Source organism: Salmo trutta, chromosome 1, assembly GCF_901001165.1.
Source record: "Salmo trutta chromosome 1, fSalTru1.1, whole genome shotgun sequence".
In the NCBI taxonomy this organism is placed as follows: domain Eukaryota; kingdom Metazoa; phylum Chordata; class Actinopteri; order Salmoniformes; family Salmonidae; genus Salmo; species Salmo trutta.
The window spans coordinates 16,341,423-16,361,124 of record NC_042957.1 but is presented as its reverse complement, the minus strand read 5'-3'; the positions used below and the strand labels follow the sequence as shown (position 1 = coordinate 16,361,124).

General features: G+C 48.6%; 1 protein-coding gene across 4 annotated transcripts in view; it reads left to right on the top strand.

The window, feature by feature from the left end:
- The window catches only part of LOC115171829 (ena/VASP-like protein), a 134,037-nt gene that overhangs the window by 34,061 nt on the left and 80,274 nt on the right, over positions 1–19,702 (top strand). Inside the window, exon 1 of one of the 4 annotated variants that reach the window (XM_029729246.1) lies at positions 1,579–2,497. The exons of the other annotated variants lie outside the window; for them this stretch is intronic. The gene's annotated coding sequence lies outside the window, so the exon portion shown is untranslated. Of the gene's footprint in view, positions 1–1,578; positions 2,498–19,702 lie in introns of those variants that run through there. 4 annotated transcript variants of the gene reach the window in all.

Here is a 19,702-nt window from a genome sequence, read left to right as displayed (position 1 = left end):
CCTCATTAGCTAGCTAGGGAGTGACTACTGTACTGTCTGTGTGGTGCTTTATGGAGGGCACTGTATCTAACCTCTACACTGTACTACCACTTCATTAGCTAGCTAGGGAGTGACTACTGTACTGTCTGTGTGGTGCTTTATGGAGGGCACTGTATCTAACCTCTACAGTAATCTGGACACTTATTTATAGAATTGATCAGTGCTTTTACTGCAGGTTTTGATGTAGATTCTTCTTTTTATCACACTGACTGAAAACATGTTTTTAATAGTAGTATGCACTGAAATAATATAATAGGTGTGTCTTAGAAAAATGCAGGGTGTTCTGTGTAGATGTACGATCTTAATTTGATCACTCTTTTATTGCACAGCAGGAAATGCAAACTAGTAGTGTTTTAAAAAGGCTTTTAAAGTTTGTAATTTCCACTTTGAAATTTCAGACTTGATTTGCGCTAATTGAAAATGTATCATTGGGGCGGCATTTAGTCTAGTGGTTAGCGCGTTGGACTAATAACCAAAATGTTGCAAGATCAAATCCCCGAGCCGACAAGGTAAAAATCTGTTGTTCTGTCCCTGAACAAGGCAGTTAACCCACTGTTCCTAGGCCGTCATTGTAAATAAGAATTTGTTCTTAACTGACTTGCCCAGATAAATAAAATAAAAAAATCAGCCCCTACAAAAATATCCATTAATAATAATTCAAATTTCCTGTTGCCGCAGGATTCTTTTATTGCTGTAGCAAACTGGCTCAAGTTAAGATCCTACATCTGTATTTGTGGTGGTAATGTGGCAATGGGAGGTTCCATCATGTACTCTCAGTACTTTCACACCTGTTCAAATAACAATGCTTCAGATATTTATTTAAACCAGAGATGCATTGGTATCTCCATTTACCCACCTGTGTGCTTCTCTATGTATGCACTGTGTGTGTGTGTGTGTGTGTGTGTGTGTGTGTGTGTGTGTGTGTGTGTGTGTGTGTGTGTGTGTGTGTGTGTGTGTGTGTGTGTGTGTGTGTGTGTGTGTGAGAGACAGATCTGTAATGTAGCTCCACCCCACCCTGGCATGCCACCTTGAATCAGGTCCGAGAAAGATGGGAGCAATCAGATGAATTAACGTCCGTCGCTCCTCTTCCCTCGTTCCGCGCAGGCTTACGCATCCCTGGCTCCGCCAATCAGAGCCCTGGAAGAGGAGAAGAGAGGGAGGAGAGGACCAGCAGCCTCGGGGGCTGGCGACCCACCGCTCATATCACAGCTGGGAGGGGAGAGGGGGAGACGGGGATGGAGGGGGAGGGGGAGGCGGTAATCCAGTGAGACACACAGAGGAGAGAGGCAGTGTAAGGGCAACGCCTCACAGCACCGGGAATCTCTCTCTCTCTGTTTCACTACCGCGCTCTCTCTCTCGCTCTACCACTCTCGCTCTCTCTCTCCCTCTTTTTCTCTCTCTCTCTCTCTCTCTCTCTCTCTCTCTCTCTCTTTTCCTCTCTCTCTCTCTCTCTCTCTCTCCTCTCTCTCTCTCTCTCTCTCTCTCCTCCCCCTCTTTTCTCTCGCTCTCTCTCTTTCTCTCTATCTCTCCACTCGAACGTCAAAAAAAGGGCTCTCATCTCTCATTCAGTGCTCTCAGACTCGACTGAGGGCTGCTTTAGCATTGTTAATTTATTCTCTTTTTCTCTCTCTTTCTGTTTTATATTCTCTCCTTTTTCTAAAATATCCCTGCTGTGGAAGAGGATGCATTGGTGAAAAAGACCCAGAAAATGAACCGGTTTTTATTTGCGGTCTTTTTTTCTCACAAGGAGTTCTCATTGGAAATGTCTTTGTTCTTTTATTTGTATTTATTCATGTATGTCCTCTCCGCTCCTTGTACGGCTGTGTTGCTACTAGGGAAAAAGGTTAGTGTGTCTGTGAGGAGCCAGCAGAAGTGATCGAGGGACTCTGCGTGAAGAGAGGAGAGGGGGATGTCTGGCTGTATCGCGCTGTGACTGTGAATCCACGACGACCCCAGAGAGACGGTGACTGGGATGCCATCGTTAACTTTAGAACTCTCTCGTTAACTAACGCCACAGTCTGGAACGCCACAGCCTGGAACGCCACAGCCTGGAACGCCACAGCCTGGAACGCCACAGCCTGGAACGGACAGATCAGGGATAAGGAAAGAAGAAAGAAAAGAGACACAGCGAAAGGAGAGAAATCCTTCCACCGTTCCTTTAGCAGGGTTGTGCTGTGCGTCTGATGTGCGGTAGCTGCCAAGCACCATGGATATAAACGTGCAGTCTCACCGATTCTACTTCCCTCAGATCTACTGTACTGAGGCTGTGTCTGCTGGAGCCCAGGTCCAGGTCACAGCGCAGGAGTTTAAAGTCAGGTAGGTTACTGTACTGAGGCTGTGTCTGCTGGAGCCCAGGTCCAGGTCACAGCGCAGGAGTTTAAAGTCAGGTAGGTTACTGTACTGAGGCTGTGTCTGCTGGAGCCCAGGTCCAGGTCACAGCGCAGGAGTTTAAAGTCAGGTAGGTTACTGTACTGTACAATGTACTGGGTACCACTGGGTTGGTTACTGTGAAGCCACGCTAGGCTGGGCTGGATAGGGCACCACTGGGTTGGTTACTGTGAAGCTACGCTAGGCTGGGCTGGATAGGGCACCACTGGGTTGGTTACTGTGCAGCTAGGCTGGGCTGGATAGGGCACCACTGGGTTGGTTACTGTGAAGCTACGCTAGGCTGGGCTGGATAGGGCACCACTGGGTTGGTTACTGTGCAGCTAGGCTGGGCTGGATAGGGCACCACTGGGTTGGTTACTGTGAAGCTACGCTAGGCTGGGCTGGATAGGGCACCACTGGGTTGGTTACTGTGAAGCTACGCTAGGCTGGGCTGGATAGGGCACCACTGGGTTGGTTACTGTGAAGCTACGCTAGGCTGGGCTGGATAGGGCACCACTGGGTTGGTTACTGTGAAGCTACGCTAGGCTGGGCTGGATAGGGCACCACTGGGTTGGTTACTGTGAAGCTACGCTAGGCTGGGATGGATAGGGCACCACTGGGTTGGTTACTGTGAAGCTACGCTAGGCTGGGCTGGATAGGGCACCACTGGGTTGGTTACTGTGAAGCTACGCTAGGCTGGGCTGGATAGGGCACCACTGGGTTGGTTACTGTGAAGCTACGCTAGGCTGGGCTGGATAGGGCACCACTGGGTTGGTTACTGTGAAGCTACGCTAGGCTGGGCTGGATAGGGCACCACTGGGTTGGTTACTGTGAAGCTACGCTAGGCTGGGCTGGATAGGGCACCACTGGGTTGGTTACTGTGAAGCTACGCTAGGCTGGGCTGGATAGGGCACCACTGGGTTGGTTACTGTGAAGCTACGCTAGGCTGGGCTGGATAGGGCACCACTGGGTTGGTTACTGTGAAGCTACGCTAGGCTGGGCTGGATAGGGCACCACTGGGTTGGTTACTGTGAAGCTACGCTAGGCTGGGCTGGATAGGGCACCACTGGGTTGGTTACTGTGAAGCTACGCTAGGCTGGGCTGGATAGGGCACCACTGGGTTGGTTACTGTGCAGCTACGCTAGGCTGGGCTGGATAGGGCACCACTGGGTTGGTTACTGTGCAGCTACGCTCGCTGTAATACTCTAATGCAGGGTCTCTTAAACAATGGGTCAGGACCCAAAGTGGTCCCTGGGCATGTGAGAGGTGTCTCTAGTTATGAGAATGCATCAATGATCACACACTATTTCTTCTTAATTTGGTTTGTTGGAGGACGGACAATTTCTCATTTGGGTCTTGAGCTGAAAAAGTCTAAGAAGCCCTGTATCTACTTTACTACGTCTGCATCTCAAAAGACATCATTCATTATCATTTCCCTATCTAGTAGAGATGTGTTGTGTTCCCTGCTATCAGTAGTACATCCCTGTGTCTATTAGAGAGCAGGGGCTTTGATGGGATTGCAGATTGATGTACAGATACAATTGCAATGTACAAAATTAATGTAAATCTCTATCCTATGGAATAGACAGCCATGTCTGTTCTGTTCTATACATTGTGTTTCTACATATGAGCCAGCTGTGAATGGTTGTCCTTGCAGAGGGGCAGGGGTAGAATGGTAATGTGTTAGCTGGGCAGTCAATGTCCTGGTAGGGGGATGAGGAAGGAGGAGCAGAGGAAGGAAAGAGAGGAGGAGAAGAGAGAAGGAAAGAAGAGAGAAGGAAGGAGAGGAGGAGAAGAGAGAAGAGAGAAGGAAAGAGAGGAGGAGAAGAGAGGACAGAAGAGAGAAGAAACGAGAGGAGGAGAAGAGAGAAGGAAAGAGAGGAGGAGAAGAGAGGAAGAGAAGAGAAGAGAGAAGGAAAGAGAGGAGGAGGAGAGAGGAAAGAAGAGAGAAGGAAGGAGAGGAGGAGAAGAGAGGAAGAGAAGAGAGAATGAAAGAGAGGAGCAGGAGAGAGGAAAGAAGAGAGAAGGAAGGAGAGGAGGAGAAGAGAGAAAAGAAGAGAGAATGAACGAGAGGGAGAAGAGAGAAGGAAAGAGAGGAAAGAAGAGAGGAGAAGAGAGAAGGAAAGAGAGGAAAGAAGAGAGGAAAGAAGAGAGGAAAGAAGAGAGGAGAAGAGAGAAGGAAAGAGAGGAAAGAAGAGAGGAAAGAAGAGAGAAGGAAAGAGAGGGGGAGGTGTTGATGGCTTGTAAAGAAGCTTGCCAAGACTGCTGTGGTGATGACAATGGTGTTGTTGTGTTTTGTTTGTCTCTGAGGGCTGCTGCGGTGGCCGTGTGTTGTGGCTGGCAGCGACTGTGACTGTTTGTTCTTTCTGCCTGCCCTCTCTTTTCTCGCTTCTCTTCGCCGCTCCACCTCTTCTTCTCTTCCTTCTTTCCTCCACTCCTCGTAAACGCTCGCAGCTCCTATGGTGCCTTGGAGCATCCTTCCCTGATATGGCCGCTGTCGTCATGGTTGCAGAGTGCTCAGAGACACACGTTTAGATATTCTGTAAAGTGTCTTTTGTCTTCAGCACCATTTTTGTTATCGAACATGATTATGTCTGGCTGTTGTATCAGAATCACCTTTATTCACCAAGTATATTTACACAGACCCATAATCTGCTTCAGTGTGAAGGGGCTATCCGTAACTGACAATAGATAAACAGAATACAGACACAAGTCCACATAGACATCATACAGATGTAGGAACTTACTTTGAGACAGTTTGCTACAGCAGGACAATAATTATTCAGCAACAGGAAATGTGAATTATTATGTGGATGATAATGAATTGACATTTTTTTAAGGTTGGTACATTTTTCATTTTGACATTTCAAAGTGGAAATTAAAAACTTTAAAATACTTTTTAAAACTCAAATACACTACAAATTTGCATTTAATGCTGTGCAGGAACATTCTCAGCAACCAAAGAGTGACCAAATTAAGATCCTACATTTGTACCGAATATACAATGTAAAACTCTGGAGTAAAACTCTGGAGTATAGGCTGATTACAGTGGGAATATACCATTTACAGAGGGGATATATATATATAAGCAGAGGGAGGGATGCTACCATGGGACCTACAGGAAATACAGTGCATATACAGGAAATACAGTGCAGGAAATACAGTGCATATACAGTGTTGTGCGGAGGTGTGCAGATTTGTCATAATCGTGTATGTAGGTGGCTGTCACGTCCTGACCAGTAAAAGGGGTTATTTGTTATAGTAGTTTGGTCAGGGCGTGGCAGGGGGTGTTTGTTTTGTGTGTTTCGGGGTTTTGATGTGTGTTCTATATTTTATATTTCTATGTTCATTCTATGTTCCCTATTTATGTTTTGTATTTCTGTGTTTTGGCCTGGTATGGCTCTCAATCAGGGACAGCTGTACATCGTTGTCGCTGATTGGGAGCCATACTTAGTTAGCCCTTTTTCCACCTGTCTGGGGTGGGAAGTTGTTTTTGCATTGCTGTGAGTAGCCTGTGAAACTGTTCGTTCGTTGTGTTGCTTCTTGTTTTGGTTTTTGCTGGTTCACCGTTTATATTAAAGTATGATGAACCCAACCCACGCTGCGCCTTGGTCTCATTCCAACAACGGACGCTACAGTGGCAGGGAAGTCAGGCGCAGGAGAAACTAAATTGGTCAAACTGGAATATTTAATAACAAAAAACAAACTCCAAAACCAAAGTACAAAAATAACATGGGTAAATATAACCCGTCGCACACCAATACAAAATACACACGTACATAACATCACAAACAATTACCGACAAGGCCATGAGGGGAAACAGAGGGTTAAATACACAACATGTAATTAATGGGATTGGAAACAGGTGTGTAGGAAGACAAGACAAAACCAATGGAAAATTTAAAACTGATCAATGATGGCAAGAAGACTGGTGACGTCGACCGCCGAGCACCACCCGAGCAAGGAGGGGCATCGACTTCGGCAGAAGTCGTGACGAGATTAGTGCGGTAAAGTGCAGATTAGTATTTCAGGTCATTGATGACAAGGTGCAGTAAATGGCCCAATGCAAAGTCACTCAATCCCTATGAGCCCAATGGGTGGTTAATGAGGGCCACAGCATGGGGGGAGAAACTGTTCAGGTGGTTTTGGTCATGATTCATCTAAACCATCTACCAAAGCGCAGTCTTTAATAGATGGGGTGTCCAGGGTGGGAAGGGTGTCCAGGGTGGGAAAGGTGTCCAGGGTGGGCAGGGTGGGAAGAATGTCCAGGGTGGGAAAGGTGTCCAGATAGTATGTCCTTGGGTACTTTTTAGTACTTTTGTCCTTGGGTTTTCGAGGTGTTGGAGGATGTAGTGAAGGTCCATGTTGACGGCGTCGTCCACAGAACTATCGGCTCTGTAGGCAAACTTCATGGGGTCAAGGAGGGCGTGGGTGGTGGTTTTGAGATGGGACAGGACCAGGAGCTCAAAGGTTTTCATGATGATCGAGGGGAGCGCTATAGGTCTGTAGTTTTTAATCAGAAACATTTATGTGTAACTGTTTCATCCATCCATCTATTCCTTCATCCATCCCTCCGTCCATCCCTGTCTCCATCCAAGTTTCAGATTTTACCCAGTAGTAATCTGGTGTGTGATCGCTGGTCAGATTTCTCCTCTCTAACTGATGACTAGATCAGCTTTGACAGACTGAGTTTTCCTCTGGTAAGCAGCTTTCAAAACAACCAGCCCAGGAGGGCTATGTACAAATTGTGGCGGAGGGCAGGGAGAGGTGAGGGGAGTGGTGATTAAAGGGAGATATCTTGCAGCGCTGCTGGCTCCACCCCCAAGCCTTATATGGACTTCCTGCCCCAACAAGGCAAGCCTGTGGATCATTAAGCCATGGAGTGCTTGGGGATAATGTGATTACCCATTGTGACCTGGACTGTCTGATTACCCCCACTGTGTACCGAACCGGTTTGGCTGAGGACCTGAGTTTTAGGATTACCCCTGGAGAACGGAACGGACAACGAGAGCGGATTGTGGACTGTGAACTGGCTGCTGAATTCCCCCCTTTCCCACAGTGTGCAAATCTCCCTATTAAATTCCCCATTTGTATTCTAGTTGTGCTTCGTGTGCGTGTTTGGTTATTGAACTGGTGACGTGGAAACCCCACCCCCTTGAACCTGCTACATGTGGTGGAGAAACAGACACGGAGCACAATGAAAGCATTGGTGAAACAGCTGCTGGAGGAACATTGTCAGCAGACCACTCTCCTGCGAGCTGAACTCAACCAGCTGACAGCTGCCCAGGCTGGTATGGTGGCAGGCACAGCAGTCTCTCACCCCAAACCCAGTAGGTTTATAATGAAGCTGACAGAGGCTGACGACATCGAGGCTTACCTCCAAGCCTTCGTGAGGACGGCGGCTAGGGAGAAATGGCCGCATGAGCAATGGGCCAGCCTGCTAGAACCCTTCCTATCAGGATCTGACGGTTGACCAGGCGACGCATTGTGACGGGCTGAAAAAGGAAATCCTGCGCCGGTATGGTTACACCCTGATTAGCAGGGCACAAAGATTCCATGATTGGGCGTATGATGCTACAGCGTCACCCCGATCGCAACTGCATGATCTAATTAGGCTGGCCAAGAGCTGGCTAACTGTTGAACCACTGACACTCACGCCCATCGAGAAAGGGGTCATAGATACATTTCTTGACTCTCTCCCATTCGAAGCTTAAAAGTTAGCAAGCCAAGCTAACCCTCATAGTGCAGATCAGCTGGTGGAAGTGGTGGAAGGTCAACAGGTGGCAACCACGGAAGGCTGAACACTCCACTCGCCCAAAGGAGCGGAAAAGAGCAGAGGACCACACCAGGACCACGGCCAAGGATGGGGGGGCACCAACAGCCAGCTCTCCGAGATTACGCCTTTTCTTGAACCCAGGCAGCAGGAAGTGCTACGAGTGTGGTGAGCCGGGACACATCGCCTGGAACTGTCCAAACCACGATGTCCCAATTCCTTCGGCCTCGGCCAGTGAGGTAGCCACCGGGCATCCCTGCGGCTTGCTGATGGCATGCTGGGCTGAGGAGAGTGGTCCTTCCCCTGTCACCCCGGTAAGAGCCAACGGAAAGTACACCACGGCACTTGTGGACTCTGGGAGTATGGTGACCCTGATCCGACCTGACTTCGCCCAGTCCCCGAACCTGACTGACACGATGAGACCAAGGACTACCCTACCACACACCTCCACCTACAGACCACAAAGGGACAACACACATGGCCAGTGGGAGTTGTTCTGAACCTGCCTGTGCCGGTCCTTATCGGAGGGATTTCCTGATGTTCCGCCAACTATGGAACAGTATGTCCGGAGACGGGGGGAACCAAGGGAACCAGAAGGGAGGAGAAATCCGGAGAGTTGGGAGGGACGCCAGAAGGAGGGATGCCCTGATGTGTGGATTCTAGGAAGTGGACCCCCAGGCGTCAATAGAACCCCTCTTGGAGGGTGACTCGGGTGAAGCAAGACTGGAGGAAGGTGTGGCGAGTCTGGGGGACATGTTTCCGATGGACCATGAGGTGGCGCCAGAGCCCGCCTGTCTAGTGGGCTAGTTTGACACGGACCAATTGGAGGATCCCAACCTGGCCAGCGCTCTCCAGCAGGTGACCGTGGTGGACAGAAAGCCCATGGAGGGGGTAAGTCAGATCAACTACCCCATTTTTCTATAAAGAAGAAATTGCAGTATCAGGTCGTGAAGAAGAATGACGAATGTATGGAGTTGTTGTTGGTTCCCCGTCCCTTTGTACAATCTGTCCTGTAGTTGGCACACTCCCACCTTCTTGGGGCTCACCTAGGAGTGGAGAAGACCTTAGACTGGATCAAGGCACGATTTTACAGGCCGGATGTGAAGAGAGCAGTGGAAGATTACTGCCACAGTTGCCTGGAGCACCAGCAGGTGACGCCAAAACCACACTTTTGCGGCCCCTTAACCTCACTAGGGTAGGGGGCAGCATTTGGAATTTTGGATGAAAAGCGTGCCCAAAGTAAACTGCCTGCTACTCAGGTCCAGAAGCTAGGATATGCATATAATTGGTAGATTTGGATAGAAAACAAAACTGTTCAAAAAATGTCTGTGAGTATAACGGAACTGATATGGCAGGCGAAACCCCGAGGACAAACCATCCCAAAAAAGAAAATGTTCAGCTTACCACTGTTTCAATGGCTTGAACTTTAATTATAAGCCCAAATTTTGCACTCTGCAATTCCACTGGATGTTGGCCAGGTGGGACGGTAGCGTCCCACACCCCCATAGAGGTTAATTCCCCTATGCATTATTTCAGTCCCTTTCAGCAGGATTGCAATGGACCAGGTGGGACCTCTACCCAAGAGCAACCGAGGGCACAAATACATCCTGGTGATTCTGGATTATGCCACCAAGTACCCGGAAGCCATTCCCCTGCGCACCATGGCCACCAAGGGAATCACATGTGAGTTAGACATGCTGTTCTCCCGAATAGGCATCCCCGACGAGATATTAACCGACCAGGGAACCCCGTTCATGTCGCGAATCATGAAGGATCTCTGCAAACTAATGAAAATAACCCAGTTGTGCACCTCAGTGTATCACCCGCAGACTAATGGGTTGGTGGAAAGATTCAATCGAACCCTGAAGTAGATGCTAAAGAAGGGGATGAAGGAGGATGGAAAGAATTGGAACCAGCTGCTACCCTACCTGATGTTCTCGATTCAAAAAGTTCCCCAAGCTTCAACAGGATTCTCTCCCTTTGAACTCCTGTATGGGAGACGACCCCAAGGACTGCTGGACGTGGCTAAAGAAGCCTGGGAACAGCAACCGTCACCCCATTGAACCATGGTGGAGCACGTGGAAGACATGAGAGACCGGATGGCAACCCTGTGGCCCATGGTACGGGAACACATGTTGGAAGCCCAGGAGGCCCAAGCGCAGGTGTACAACAGAGGGGCACAACGAAGAGACTTCAGGCCAGGAGACAAAGTGTTGGTGTTAGTCCCCACCTCAGAATGTACGTTTTTGGCCTGATGGAACGGGCCATACGAAGTCCTTGAGAAGGTGGGTGAAGCTAACTATAGGGTCAGAGAACCGGAACGTAGGCATCTGACCCATATTTACCATGTGAATTTGTTAAAGAAATGGAATGCACGTGATGTACTCTACTCTTTTTCCCCGAAGAAAGCTACCACAGAGACCAAGCCAGCGATGGTGCCACTGGGGGAGCAGCTGAGCCAAGCACAGAAGGAGGAGCTGACGGAGTTGGTTGGCCTGAACCAGGATGTGTTCTCCAGTGAACCAGGACACATCGATCTGGTACAGCACAGCATCATCACCGAACCTGGGAAAAAGGTGAAGTTGAGACCCTACCGCATACCGGAAGCAAGGAGAGAGGCTGTCAGGACAGAGGAAAAAACGATGTTGGAAGCTGATATTATCGAAGAGTTGAATAGTGAGTGATGCAGCCCCATAGTGTTGGTGCTGAAACCAGATGGCACAATTCGCTTCTGTAATGATTTTAGAAAAGTAAATTAAATCTCAATGTTCGACGCCGACCCCATGCCACGAACTGATGAATGGCTAGGGACCGCCCGATTTATCAGCACGCTCGACCTGACGAAGGGTTATTGGTAGGTGCCCTTAGCTCCTGAAGTACGGGAGAAAACTATTTTTGCCAACCCTGATGTACTGATCCACTACAAGTAGCTGCCTTTTGGGTTGCATGGGGCCGGGTCCAGAATGAATGTGATTCATGGGAGCGAGTGGGAGACACATCTAAACCAGGTGAGCACGGTATTGCAGGACTTACGGGGGTGGGGCTAACAGCTAACCCAAGGAAATGTCAGCTCTGCCTGGGGGAGGCTGAGTACCTGGGGTATATGATCGGGAGGGGATGTGTCAAACCCCAGGCGAAGGAAATGTCAGCTCTGCCTGGGGGAAGCTGAGTACCTGGGGTAAACGATCGGGAGGGGATGTGTCAAACCCCAGGCGAAGAAAGTGGAGGTGCTTCGGGACTGGACCCGCCTCCTCACCAAGAAGCAGGTACTTAAGTTTGTGGGGTGGACTAGCTACTACCGGAGATTTATTCCCCACTTTGCCTCCCTAGCAAGCCCCCTGATAGTTCTGACCAGGACTCGAGTTTTAGGAAGGGTGGAGAACGGAACGGACAATGAGGACAGATTGTGGACTGTGAACTGGTTGCTGAATTCCCCCCTTTCCCACAGTGTGCAAATCTCCCTAATAAATTCCCCATTTGTATTCTAGTTGTGCTTCGTGTGCGTGTTTGGTTATTGAACTTGGTGACGTGGAAACCCCACCCCATTGAGTCTGCTACAATATAGTAAGTTTGAGCCACGGTAGAGGGCTATGTAGCTACAGTAAGTTACTGCCACGGTAGAGGTCTATATAGCTACAGTAAGTTACTGCCACGGTAGAGGGCTATGTAGCTACAGTAAGTTACTGCCACGGTAGAGGGCTATGTAGCTACAGTAAGTTACTGCCACGGTAGAGGGCTATGTAGCTACAGTAAGTTACTGCCACGGTAGAGGTCTATATAGCTACAGTAAGTTACTGCCACGGTAGAGGGCTATGTAGCTACAGTAAGTTACTGCCACGGTAGAGGGCTATGTAGCTACAGTAAGTTACTGCCACGGTAGAGGGCTATGTAGCTACAGTAAGTTACTGCCACGGTAGAGGGCTATGTAGCTACAGTAAGTTACTGCCACGGTAGAGGGCTATGTAGCTACAGTAAGTTACTGCCACGGTAGAGGGCTATGTAGCTACAGTAAGTTACTGCCACGGTAGAGGGCTATGTAGCTACAGTAAGTTACTGCCACGGTAAGAGGGCTATGTAGCTACAGTACGTTACTGCCACGGTAGAGGGCTATGTAGCTACAGTAAGTTACTGCCACGGTAGAGGGCTATGTAGCTACAGTAAGTTACTGCCACGGTAGAGGGCTATGTAGCTACAGTAAGTTACTGCCACGGTAGAGGGCTATGTAGCTACAGTAAGTTACTGCCACGGTAGAGGGCTATGTAGCTACAGTAAGTTACTGCCACGGTAGAGGGCTATGTAGCTACAGTAAGTTACTGCCACGGTAGAGGGCTATGTAGCTACAGTAAGTTACTGCCACGGTAGAGGGCTATGTAGCTACAGCAAGTTACTGCCACGGTAGAGGGCTATGTAGCTACAGTAAGTTACTGCCACGGTAGAGGGCTATGTAGCTACAGGTAAGTTACTGGCCGAACGGTAGAGGGCTATGTAGCTAAGTAACGTTACTGCCAACGGTAGAGGGCTATGTATCGACAGTAGGTTAACTGCCGACGGTAGAGGGCTATGTAAGCTACAGTAAGTTACTGCCACGGTAAGGGCTATGTGCTAGTAGTTACTGCACGGAGAGGGCTATGTAGCTACGTAAGTTACTGCCAGCGGTAGAGGGCATATGTAGCTAACAGTAAGTTCTTACTGCCAACAGCGTAGAGGGCTAGGTAGCGACAGTAGTGACTTACGGCCACTGGTAGAGGGCTATGTAGCTACAGTAAGTTACTGCCACGGGTAGAGGGCTAGGTTAGCTACAGTATAGTTATGGCACGTGTAGGAGGGCTATGTAGCTACAGTAAGTTACTGCCACGGTAGAGGGCTATGTAGCTACAGTAAGTTACTGCCACGGTAGAGGGCTATGTAGCTACAGTAAGTTACTGCCACGGTAGAGGGCTATGTAGCTACAGTAAGTTACTGCCACGGTAGAGGGCTATAGTAAGTAACAGATACAGGGGTTAGAGCAGTGGTTGATGTAGAAGCACAAGAACCACCACCCCTTATCTTCCACTGCTTCAGTACTGGTATCTCTTACAACACCGCCTCTAAACATTATCTTCCACTGCTTCAGTACTGGTATCTCTTACAACACCGCCTCTAAACATTATCTTCCATTGCTTCAGTACTGGTATCTCTTACAACACCGCCTCTAAACATTATCTTCCACTGCTTCAGTACTGGTATCTCTTACAACACCGCCTCTAAACATTATCTTCCACTGCTTCAGTACTGGTATCTCTTACAACACCGCCTCTAAACATTATCTTCCACTGCTTCAGTACTGGTATCTCTTACAACACCGCCTCTAAACATTAACCCTGGTGCAGTATATAATTGTGAGAACCAGTATTTTCAAGCACTTGGCTAGAAGGCTGGAGCGGTTTAGTACACCTACAGGTTATCCAGACATAGTTCACTCTCTTATTACAGTAAAAGGCATGGAGGAAAAGCCAGCGTATGCTGTGTTTTCCCTCGGACGGCTGTCCAGCATGGGTCTCTGTGGTCACAGGGATAATCCTTTGACTCCTGTTTGATTTAGGCAAGGCCCCTGCAGTCAGTCACTGCTTCAGTCAGGATACTGTTACCAGAGAGAGGAGAGGAATAAGGACGTAGAGAGAGATGGATAAAAGGGCGACAGAAAGAGAGAGAGGAAAAGAAGAGGGAAGGGGCAGAGACATAAAGGAGGTGAAGGAAAGAAGAAAGTCTCTCAGTTGTCTGTGTGGTGTTAACAGCTAACTGGCTAGCAGCTCCTCTCATTTCTCTCGTCTCTAACACGTTGTGAGAAAAACACCCCAAATCACCATCACGGCGTGAAAATATTAAAGAGCCTTTAAAGTCCAAATAATTTCTGCTCCTTTACCAATGTTAATGTTTCATAAATCTGGACTTATGCAATAGACTGTTACTAACTGAACCACTACTGTTCACTTGGCACAGACGAATAAACACACTCACACATACACACACACACTGACGATATGTGGCTGGAAGTGAATGAATGGAAATAAACCATTCCGTTGAATTTTCATTTCTTCATTATGTACTGATGCATGCTTATTGTAACTGTTCCTGCACTGTGACGGCTGTGTGTGTGTGTGTGTGCATGTGTGTGCATTTGTGTGTGTGTGTATGCTCCTGTGTATATATCCTATTTTCATTGTCATTTTGTGTGTGTGTGTGTGTGTGTGTGTGTGTGTGTGTGTGTGTGTGTGTGTGTGTGTGTTAGAGCAGGCATCAACTGACTCACACTGAGCTAAGCAGGAAATGGACACAGCTTTATATCTTGATCAATAACCATGTTATTAATACACAGAGAGAGGGACAGAGAGAGAGAGGGACATAGAGAGGGAGAGAGAGAAGAGACTGCAGGGACATCAGAGAGGAGAGAGAGACAAGAGACTGCAGGGAAATTGGAGAGAGAAAGAGAGAGAGATGAGAGAGAGACTGCAGGGAAATCAGAGAGGAGAGAGAGAGAGGAGAGAGACTGCAGGGATATCAGAGAGGAGAGAGAGAGAGGAGAGAGACTGCAGGGATATCAGAGAGGAGAGAGATATACTGCAGAGAAATCAGAGAGAGAGGAGAGAGACTGCAGGAATATCAAAGAGAGGAGAGAGAGAAACTGCAAGGAAATCAGTGGTTGGGGCGAGAGAGAGACGGGGAGAGAGAGAGAGAGAGAAGAGACTGCAGGGAATTGGAGAGAGAGAGGAGAGAGAGACTGCAGGGAAATCAGAGGACAGAGAGAGAGAGAGAGAGGGAAGAGAGAGAGAGAGATACTGCATGGAAATCAGAGGAGAGAGACTGCAGGGATATCATGGAGAGAGAGAGAGAGACTGCAGGGAAATCAGAGAGAAAGGAGAGAGAGAGAGAGAGACTGCAGGGAAATCCGAGAGAGAGAGATATACTGCAGAGAAATCAGAGAGAGAGGAGAGAGACTGCAGGGATATCAGAGTGGAGAGAGAGAAACTGCAAGAAAATCAGTGGTTGGGGCGAGAGAGAGACGGGGAGAGAGAGAGGAGAGAAGAGACTGCAGGGAAATTGGAGAGAGAGGAGAGAGAGACTGCAGGGAAATCAGAGAGGACAGAGAGAGAGAGGGAAGAGAGAGAGAGATACTGCATGGAAATCAGAGGAGAGAGACTGCAGGGATATCATGGAGAGAGAGAGAGACTGCAGGGAAATCCGAGAGAGAGAGATACTGCAGAGAAATCAGAGAGAGAGGAGAGAGACTGCAGGGATATCAGAGTGGAGAGAGAGAGACTGCAAGGAAATCAGTGGTTGGGGCGAGAGAGAGACGGGGAGAGAGAGAGAGAGAGAGAGAGAAGAGACTGCAGGGAAATTGGAGAGAGAGAGGAGAGAGAGACTGCAGGGAAATAAGAGAGGACAGAGAGAGAGAGAGAGAGAGAGAGAGAGAGAGAGAGAGATACTGCATGGAAATCAGAGGAGAGAGACTGCAGGGATATCAGAGAGGACAGAGAGAGAGAGGGAAGAGAGAGAGATACTGCTTGGAAGTCAGAAGAGAGAGAGAGGAGAGAGACTGCAGTGATATCATAGAGGAGAGCGAGAGACTGCAGTGATATCATAGAGGAGAGAGAGACTGCAGGGAAATCAGAGAGAAAGGAGAGAGAGAGAGAGAGAGAGACTGCAGGGAAATCAGATAAGAGAGCTAGAGAGGAGAGAGACTTCAGGGAAATCAGATAAGAGAGATAGAGAGGAGAGAGACTGCAGGGATATCAGAGAGGAGAGAGACTTCAGGGAAATCAGAGAGAATGGAGAGAGAGAGAGAAGAGAGAGACTTCAGGGAAATGAGAGAGAAAGGCGAGAGAGAGAGGCTGCAGCGATATCAGAGAGTGGAGAGAGAGAGCGATGGAGAGAGAGAGAAAGAGAGAGTGACTGCAGGGAAATCAGAGAGGAGAGAGAGAGCGAGAAAGAGGGGAAGAGAGAGAGAGGAGAGAGACTTCAGGGAAATGAGAGAGAAAGGAGAGAGAGAGAGACTGCAGTGATATCAGAGAGTGGAGAGAGAGAGCGATGTCAATGTTAACATATGTTTCCCATGCCAATAAAGCCCCTTTAATTGAATTGAATCGAGAGACAGAGCGGAGAGAAAAAGAGAGACAGGTAGGAAGAGAAAAGGAGAGAGAGAGGAGTGGAGACTGCAGGGAAATCAGAGAGAGAAAGAGAGAAATACAGCAGGGAAATCAGAGAGAGAGGAGAGAGAGGAGTGGAGACTGCAGGGAAATCAGAGAGAGAAAGAGAGAAATACAGCAGGGAAATCAGAGAGAGAGGAGAGAGAAAGAGAAAGAAAGATAGAGAGGAGAGAGACTGCAGGGGAATCAGAGAGAGAGACTGCAGGGATATCATGGAGAGAGAGAGAGAGAGAGAGAGACTGCAGGGAAATCAGAGAGAAAGGAGAGAGAGAGAGAGAGAGAGACTGCAGGGAAATCTGAGAGAGAGAGATATACTGCAGAGAAATCAGAGAGAGAGGAGAGAGACTGCAGGGATATCAGAGTGGAGAGAGAGAAACTGCAAGAAAATCAGTGGTTGGGGCGAGAGAGAGACGGGGAGAGAGAGAGGAGAGAAGAGACTGCAGGGAAATTGGAGAGAGAGGAGAGAGAGACTGCAGGGAAATCAGAGAGGACAGAGAGAGAGAGGGAAGAGAGAGAGAGATACTGCATGGAAATCAGAGGAGAGAGACTGCAGGGATATCATGGAGAGAGAGAGAGACTGCAGGGAAATCAGAGAGAAAGGAGAGAGAGAGAGAGAGAGAGACTGCAGGGAAATCCGAGAGAGAGAGATACTGCAGAGAAATCAGAGAGAGAGGAGAGCGACTGCAGGGATATCAGAGTGGAGAGAGAGACTGCAAGGAAATCAGTGGTTGGGGCGAGAGAGAGACGGGGAGAGAGAGAGAGAGAGAGAAGAGACTGCAGGGAAATTGGAGAGAGAGAGGAGAGAGAGACTGCAGGGAAATAAGAGAGGACAGAGAGAGAGAGAGAGAGAGAGAGAGAGAGAGGGAAGAGAGAGAGAGATACTGCATGGAAATCAGAGGAGAGAGACTGCAGGGATATCAGAGAGGACAGAGAGAGAGAGAGGGAAGAGAGAGAGATACTGCTTGGAAGTCAGAAGAGAGAGAGAGGAGAGAGACTGCAGTGATATCATAGAGGAGAGCGAGAGACTGCAGTGATATCATAGAGGAGAGAGAGACTGCAGGGAAATCAGAGAGAAAGGAGAGAGAGAGAGAGAGAGACTGCAGGGAAATCTGAGAGAAAGGAGAGAGAGAGAGAGAGAGACTGCAGGGAAATCAGATAAGAGAGCTAGAGAGGAGAGAGACTGCAGGGAAATCAGATAAGAGAGATAGAGAGGAGAGAGACTGCAGGGATATCAGAGAGGAGAGAGACTTCAGGGAAATCAGAGAGAATGGAGAGAGAGAGAGAAGAGAGAGACTTCAGGGAAATGAGAGAGAAAGGCGAGAGAGAGAGGCTGCAGCGATATCAGAGTGGAAAGAGAGAGCGATGGAGAGAGAGAGAAAGAGAGAGTGACTGCAGGGAAATCAGAGAGGAGAGAGAGAGCGAGAAAGAGGGGAAGATGGAGAGAGACTTCAGGGAAATGAGAGAGAAAGGAGAGAGAGAGAGACTGCAGTGATATCAGAGAGTGGAGAGAGAGAGCGATGTCAATGTTAACATATGTTTCCCATGCCAATAAAGCCCCTTTAATTGAATTGAATCGAGAGACAGAGCGGAGAGAAAAAGAGAGACAGGTAGGAAGAGAAAAGGAGAGAGAGAGGAGTGGAGACTGCAGGGAAATCAGAGAGGAGAGAGAGAAAAATACAGCAGGGAAATCAGAGAGAGAGGAGAGAAAGAGAAAGAAAGATAGAGAGGAGAGAGACTGCAGGGAATCAGAGAGAGAAAGAGAGAGACTGCAAGGAAATCAGAGAGAGAGGAGTGGAGACTGCAGGGAAATCAGAGAGGAGAGAGAGAAAAATACAGCAGGGAAATCAGAGAGAGAGGAGAGAGAAAGAGAAAGAAAGATAGAGAGGAGAGAGACTGCAGGGGAATCAGAGAGAGAGACTGCAGGGATATCATGGAGAGAGAGAGAGAGAGAGAGACTGCAGGGAAATCAGAGAGAAAGGAGAGAGAGAGAGAGAGAGACTGCAGGGAAATCTGAGAGAGAGAGATATACTGCAGAGAAATCAGAGAGAGAGACTGCAGGGATATCATGGAGAGAGAGAGAGAGAGAGAGACTGCAGGGAAATCAGAGAGAAAGGAGAGAGAGAGAGAGAGAGACTGCAGGGAAATCTGAGAGAGAGAGATATACTGCAGAGAAATCAGAGAGAGAGGAGAGAGACTGCAGGGATATCAGAGTGGAGAGAGAGAAACTGCAAGAAAATCAGTGGTTGGGGCGAGAGAGAGACGGGGAGAGAGAGAGGAGAGAAGAGACTGCAGGGAAATTGGAGAGAGAGGAGAGAGAGACTGCAGGGAAATCAGAGAGGACAGAGAGAGAGAGGGAAGAGAGAGAGAGATACTGCATGGAAATCAGAGGAGAGAGACTGCAGGGATATCATGGAGAGAGAGAGAGACTGCAGGGAAATCAGAGAGAAAGGAGAGAGAGAGAGAGAGACTGCAGGGAAATCCGAGAGAGAGAGATACTGCAGAGAAATCAGAGAGAGAGGAGAGCGACTGCAGGGATATCAGAGTGGAGAGAGAGACTGCAAGGAAATCAGTGGTTGGGGCGAGAGAGAGACGGGGAGAGAGAGAGAGAGAGAAGAGACTGCAGGGAAATTGGAGAGAGAGAGGAGAGAGAGACTGCAGGGAAATAAGAGAGGACAGAGAGAGAGAGAGAGAGAGAGGGAAGAGAGAGAGAGATACTGCATGGAAATCAGAGGAGAGAGACTGCAGGGATATCAGAGAGGACAGAGAGAGAGGGAAGAGAGAGAGATACTGCTTGGAAGTCAGAAGAGAGAGTGAGGAGAGAGACTGCAGTGATATCATAGAGGAGAGCGAGAGACTGCAGGGGAATCAGAGAGAGAGACTGCAGGGGAATCAGATAGGAGAGAGAGAGGAGAGAGACTGCAGGTAAATCAGAGAGAGAGGAGAGAGAGAGAGACTGCAGGGAAATCAGAGAGAAAGGAGAGAGAGAGAGACTGCACGGAAATCAGAGAGAAAGGAGAGAGAGAGAGACTGCAGGGAAATCAGAGAAGAGAGAGGAGAGGGACTGCAGGTAAATCAGAGAGAGGGTGACTGCAGAGAAGTCTGAGAGGGAGAGAGAGAAGAGAAGAGAGAGAGATACTGCAAGGATATCAGAGAGGAGAGAGAGAGGAGAGAGACTGCAAGGATATCAGAGAGGAGCGAGAGGGACTGCAAGAGTGAGAGAGAGCGAGACTGCAGGGAAATCAGAGAGAAAGGAGAGAGAGTGAGACTGCAGGGAAATCAGAGAAGAGAGAGAGAGAAACGAGACTGCAGGGAAATCAGAGAGAAAGGAGAGAGAGAAAGA